The following is a 7,023-nucleotide window of genomic DNA, read 5'->3' on the forward strand; positions in this document are numbered from 1 at the left end:
CTTGATTTTTCCTTCTTACTGGGCTTGCATTACTCTAATGGAAAAAGAAGTCAACTATTTTCTGTTTCTCGTATTTAAAATTCAGTGTTACGCAACCAGGCAGCCAGACTTTCTCGTAATTCATGCTGTAGAGCATCCTGCCCACTAAAATGAATGGGAACACTAATGAAACTAAGATGTAAGCATGGCAAAAKCTGCTTTGGAGTAAAAATGGAAATGCCAACTGTGCTATTAAGAAAAAAATSTCCATGATGTAAATGAGAGAAGAACCATGAGTCCTACTGTTATGGTATCTATGACTCTTCAACCTTAGAGCATTAAAACATGGGCAGTTTTTTTATTTGTTCTAAATRCAGAATGTCTTTTGCAAAAGATCTTATGAGTAGGAAACAAGCAGCTCAGTACATATTCTCCCTTTCATCTTTGTCCAGGACTCCCACTGTTTTCTCTGCAGGAAAAGCCAATACAATATGGTTCAATGTCTGTAAACGATAAATCAGAAAGCATTCCATTAATTTATTTCTGCTTTAATCTGGATCATATTATTTCATATGTATTTGAGAGTCTTCAAGTTGCTTTGTTTATATATGCAGTGTGTATAAATATTAACACTTAAATTTGGACACTGCAGTATCGCTTGAACCTGTTGAACAGTTTTTTAAAAACTATTTCTGTATTGGAAAAAWAATCTTATAAACTATGGCAAGACATAGAATATAGTTCTTAGGAAATGTATTTGTGTTCATAAACAGAAATTATATAAATGCTTAGACACTAAAGTTCAACAACTGACTCATCAGATGAAGAAATGCTGTGTTCTACAGGAGAACACTTCAGAAAGACTTTGAAATGGGAAGCTGTACTCTGATTCCTGCAGGTACAGTCARATTTGCCAGCGTGACTGCTGGAACAAAGTTAACACCAGAAGAGTGTGGTGGTTGGTCCACCCTCAGTGAAAAAGTGTGTACCTTAAGACTGCTACATTTACTGAGTTAAGTAAATGTGGTAGTTTAAAAATATTCCTCCTAAGAGCACCAAAGTGTGGCATTGAATTACTGTGTAAGATACCTTTGTTGATAGTTTATAGGCTTTTTTTTTCTGGGAAAGGAACCAGGACTGCTAAAATACAGAGTGGTTTCTGCCACCTTGATACGGAGGCAGAAATTTCTGGGAGACTGTCAATCTGGTTAGTTAGAAGCTGTAACCTCTTCAACTGCAGTACTCATTAGAGATTATCTGCCTGACAGACTCCAAAAGCAATAATCCATTGTTTGAACCACCTTGTCTCTCCTGCAGGGTGTTACCTCTTCTGTGGGACATGGATCAAATCCAAGTGATGTTGCACTCAAATAAATGAGAAATTTTTGTGGGGTCTATTTCTCAGGATGTGGGAGCACATGAACTCTCTTAAATCAGCATTGAGATTTCTGTCATAATGTGCCTCAGGTTACTTCCTTTTTGYTTTAACCAGATGTTGTACATCAATAATTGGTAGAAGATAAAMCAAGCAAAGGAAGAAATGGGGATAAAGGAGGCTGTTGTGTAATCCAATCAACTCTTCTGCTAGTACAGACTTACTCCTAATAGCTTGTTTATTAGTATTTTTCAAACTRTTTTTTAAAATAACTTATAGAATTCCTCTGGAAAATTTGCACGGGCTCTGCTCTTCACTGCCAGCAAGATTTTCTGCTATTCAGTCTTTCCMTGCCCTCCTCATTTATTTATTCCTACTTGTTCCCATATGTATAAGCACAAGTATTTCCTCTCCATCCTTAAGGTTTGCATTACTTAAGCATTTGCTGGCTGGAGACATGCCTCCATCTACCTCTGCTTTAACAAAACTGGATGTATTAAGCTCTTTTAACCTTTCTCTATAAAACCACTCTTCCAGATAATGCTTGTTGCTGTTCCTCAAATTGTTTCATTTGCCTTGATGTAATGATGGATGACACAGAAGTGATGCACATACCACCACTTTGTCTGCTAGGGAAAAGTTGTCCTTTTGGAAACATTTCAATAATCTTGATCTGTCAAAATGACTTTGCATCATTTCAGTGCTGTGCATCACTTGGCTACGTTTTTGGGCACCCTAAAGCAGCATTTACTACCCAGTGGGTCTGGGGTGTGTCTTTCACTTGCCAATACAGTCTGAACCTCTGTGCTGGAGRCAGCTCTGCATTGAGGACCAGTGGCCCAGGACTCCACCACTGTTTCATTTTCTGTGTCAGCTTCAAGTCATTGGAGGGCTTTATTTCCAACATTGGTGGTGTTGTGRAACTTGTGCATGATGAAAACAGAAGAGATATGATACAGTGGGATTTTAAAATTCAGGATTGTCTACAAGATTTATTTTCAGTGAACCCTTGCTACTTTTTGGTCAGTTATTTTATTTTCTAGGTAAACAATGGTAAATTGGTGGGAGGTGTTATTATTATCAAGCTCCTAAATTAAAATCCAAGAAATGTTTTATGTTTTTTGTTGACCCTGTGAGAAACAAAAAAAAAATAAAATAATAATTTCTTTAAGAATTTTACATTTTAGGAATTAAATTTAATGATCCAGAAGTTATTTTCTTGGAGAAAGGGATGATGACCTTCTGATTGGGCTCATAATCTGATGCATACTTGCCCAATGAGAGGCCACTTTCACTTTTGCCTTGATAAAAGCCATGACAGTCTTTGTGATTTTGGTTTGTCACTTCTCTCTAATAAAAGAAATTATGCAGTATTTTTTGGCCATAGTGCTAGCTGTAGTATCACTGTTGTGAACTGGAATGTGAACTGTTGCTGTGCAWAAATACCTGAAAGATGCATAAAATATGCACTACCCTCCTTTTTTTAGCCACCAGTTCAGGTTTTCCTACTGTTACATCATTGTCTTTCAAATGCCATATCATTGTCTCTCTCTTGTCGTGACCCTGGCACCAGGCAGAATGGGCTGGGCAGATCTTGGATGAACTAATTAGTTATGTCTGGTATGCAGATTTGATATATGAAAGGTAAAGGCATGGAGGAGGMTGGCTAGAGAAGTTGTGTGGCTGTAGCATAGTGACTGTTGCTTGACCTAATGCATTTGCAGTGTTCTCATGCCTTCTCCCATGCAGTGCTGTGCACTGAGTCATAGTGAACTTGGGAGATAGAACACAGAGGGCTCTATCCCACCTCAAAACTTGACACAGCAAAACACTTTAACACTGGGTTAGCTTTGTGCATAAGAGTAATGTCAGTGAAGGGAACTGCTCCTGTTTGACAGTGCATTTTTTAGATGCTTCGCTAGTATACTCCAAGCTTTCCAGATCCATTCCCCAAGGGTGTGGCAATACAGCCCCATTTGCTGTCAGCACAGTATTATTGCCTCTCCCGGTAATTGGCAGCCTGGCACGATTTCTGGTGCAGTTGATAGGTATTTTGGTGTGACAGCAATGTGTGTGATATTTATTCACCTGTACTGCACACTGGTTCAGCAAAGCTGGAATTTTCTAACACAGCACTCCTGTCTGTCATAGTCTGRTAGAAATCCAAGACTGCTGACATGGTATCATAGTGTGGTACTAGAATCATGCTAGATAGCTGCTCATTTTATGGTAAAGTCTGTGTATTGAATTTTCTGCCATAAGAGCAGACATGTCATGCTAAAATATCCGTGACTGCAGAAGTAATTTACTGATGCAATAGAAAAACAAAAAGGAGAAAGAAAGGAAAGAGGCCTGAACAAAATGGTGATAAACCAAATACCTTGTTCAGCCCAAAGATACAGAGCTGCCTCCTTAAGTTCCAAAAGCATTTCTGAGTATTGAAACTTCACTAGAAACCTGTTCTTTCAGTTAAATTGGATTCTGCTAAAATGGTGATACTCTCAGCTATGTGCTGTCTTTCCTGATAAGCACACGTGACAGCATTGCAATGATGTGCCAGTGCTAAAGGGTTTCTGTGCTTGAGTGAAAAGATTTTAGTTAATAGTCAGACTGGTGAAGTGCAACTCATTTTCATGGAAAGTTTAAAATCTCAATACACTTGATCATTTATCCAGTTGCCTCCATGCAGATTCAGAAACTCAGCCACAGACACTTCCATCTGATATTCCTGGCCAGAGTTTATCAGTCCCAGATTAACTGCCAATATATGTGGAACCTATGTTATAGGAGGGCTTTTTTCATGAGGTACTGTTGATTTCAATTCATAAGCTAAACAGAACCATAGATGAAGCGTGCAAAGAGGGTGCACGTCAAGGGTTGTGGATTCAGGTTGCTGCCTGGGCCCCTCATATTCAAAGGAGACTGAAATCAGACACATCTGCACGTGAAGATCAACTTGCAGGATGAAATTCTGATGGTAGAATTTGATTAAATGCCTTAAAAATTGAAAATGGTTCCATCTGTTTCTTACTGCTTTCTGTGCACGTGGTGTGTCTTCTGCTCTGTGTTTGTAATGTCTCACTTCTGGAAGAGCTCGAGGAGTTTGATGATTACCTTATTCTCAYTGCCCTCTAGACAACACTAAATATTTTCTCCATCTTATCTGAGTCATATGCGCTATGATATGAAGTATAATTAAGGGGGTGTCTGGACTTTCCTGTCCTTTCGAGCAGTCTAGGTTGTCATTAGTACTGCCATTCTGTGTACACGTTCTCAGATATGCACTTCTCTTTTGCCCTGCTGTTGTCTCTTTCATTTCTGTTTCTGGGTTGATTGTATAAATGATGGCTCTTCACTCTTGTCTGACTTCCCTTTGCTGATGTGGGTGAAGATCTCTTTCACTTCTGCATGTTAGAATAGAAAAAAAAAAAAAGATGAGACCAAAGGCTAGAGTAGACTCTCATGGTACAACTTTGTAGTTTTTGGAAGATCTTCCATGACACTTTGTGGTTGTGAATTGATTGGCATCACTTTAACATGTCTCCAAGTGCTTATTATCTTATCTCTCATACACGAAGTAAAGACTCCCAAGAAGCATTACAGAGATATCTGTGGGTGAGGGTTAGCCCCAGTACAGATTGTACCAGTATGAACATTCAAGATTCTATTCCYTTAGCTTCCATGTTTGTTTGTGATCTCTTCATCTGCTCTTGAAGTGTGCTGTACAGTCCTTTTTGTGCTATAAGGSTCCAGGGGAAAGAATGAGGTCTGCGGAGATGAGGTACGGAGCTCATGAGTGTTGTCTCCTCCCTTTCATGAGTGTTATCTCCTTCCTTTCTCCCTTCAGAGGAGACACCATGCAAAGCAGAAAAAAAAAAAGGGCAGAAAAAGAGAGAAGTGGCTCACCAGCTGAGCAGGGCAGGACTAGCACAGCTCCTGCAAGACATATGTAAGTAACAGCATGGGGCTGAGCAAATGGGATATAGCCAGTACTTCAGAAATCTGCTACAGCTCCCAGTGCCAGCTCATCCTAACTGGGCTAGCATGTTTTACAGTCCTCAAAATTCTATCTAGTGTCTATCAAATCCCAGTCTGCATAAGCTTAAATGTGGCTAAGTATGAGACACCCCAGATTTTTTTCATACAGTATAGTACAAAACGATTCAAAAGATGAAGTGTTTCCTTGGATGAGGAGCTGTGGCTGGTTGGAGGGCCCAAGAAACCTCAGTTGAGGCTCCTGCGTAACTAGTTTATTTTTTTTAAAGAAGCTTGTTTTTAATAAGAACCTGCTGCTCTTCTTCCAGGTGCTGCTTTCCCATCGGGGAACACAAGAGCTGTCAGCCTTGCCTGTCCAAACTGAGGTAYAGACGTCTGGGCATGCATCAGGGTGGAGGTGGAATTTCATCTAACAGAGAGAACTGAGAACCCAGAGAAGACAGAGCATTTTGGAACTGCTGTTCTCTCTGGAACATCTCTATTAAAAGACCTTATACATACCTCAGGGATTATATCTGTATGAATGGGTGTGGAGGGCTGCTTGTCTGCTCTTACACTTTCAGCTATTAGGCTGCAGGCCTGTTCTGATATGAAAACTGAAACCGTGACAATGTGACACTGTGTGTGCATTTACCATAACTRTTCTCTCTGCAGGACTTATCAACACGGCTCTGAGCTCTTGGTTAGTGCAGCTACCTGATACCACACCAGTCTGGCTGACATCCATCTGGCTCAGACCATAAGCAACTGCATGCACCRTCCTGCATGAGCGTTTTTGCTCAGTTGCAGTAGTCAGTTCCCACAATGGCTACTGCAGCAGTCATACAGAGACACAGAGTGAATTGCTAGTCACTGTGCAGTGGAAGCAAACTGTTCCTGAGACAGCAACACTCTTAGTATATAATTTCRTATTTTATAGTACATAATCCTTTTGGATTGTTCAAATAAAATGCAAAAATGGCAATATATTTAAACCAAAGGAAAAAGAAATTAAAACCAGAGCAGTTCTAAATTGTCATGTTTGAAATTACTTTGAAATGAAATTAAACTTTTCAAAGACAAATGGGTTTCTTGTGGCTCCAAAAGAAACAGTAAGCAATAAAATCCAGACTTACTTGTGTGTAAATGATTTAGGTGGTGAATGGGGAAGAGTGGGTCATARAGTGATGAGCTGAAGAAAGTACATYTGCAAGTTCTTGAAAAACCCAYGTGGGAGAGTGTTCCASAGAAAGACTGAATAGTATGACTCAACTTGATCCAGATAAGGTTTTCCTAGGGGAATAAAAGACAAAACCTTTGATCTTGGTTGCTGTGATAGAAAATTGAGTAATAAATAATGGTTCTGTTAATGTCTTAATCATAGCTTATACATGATGTTCTCTTGCCAACCTTCCTTTGCGTCTCATTGTACTTTGACACGGTGTGATTGCATGACTGTATYAAGTAAACTCAATAACTCTTCCAGAGAAGGCCTGTCTCCTTGTAGTGCATCAAAGCTGGACATGTCAGAAGAAAGGGACTAGATGAAAAGCAGCCAAGGGGATTGTGGAATCAGCCATCAGCCTGCTTTCATAGAAATACTATTAAGAGAAACATCCCCAGGGAACCATTTGGGCAAACGATGACAGATGGATCTGGGGAGTCAAACTTCTAGCTTAAGCAACATCTGCTGG

The 7,023-nt window shown here is 39.8% G+C and overlaps 1 long non-coding RNA gene across 1 annotated transcript; it reads left to right on the forward strand.

Moving 5' to 3' along the window:
- The first annotated feature begins 4,838 nt into the window (after positions 1-4,838).
- On the forward strand, positions 4,839-6,766 carry LOC130584686 (uncharacterized). Its single transcript, XR_008966526.1, has 3 exons — positions 4,839-5,303; positions 5,659-5,715; positions 6,005-6,766. It is a non-coding gene; the product is annotated as an uncharacterized LOC130584686 (long non-coding RNA).
- Positions 6,767-7,023: the final 257 nt, after the last annotated feature.

The sequence above is a fragment of the Malurus melanocephalus genome, unplaced genomic scaffold, assembly GCF_030028575.1.
Source record: "Malurus melanocephalus ecotype Western Australia unplaced genomic scaffold, MMel_1.1 scaffold_747, whole genome shotgun sequence".
NCBI lineage: Eukaryota > Metazoa > Chordata > Aves > Passeriformes > Maluridae > Malurus > Malurus melanocephalus.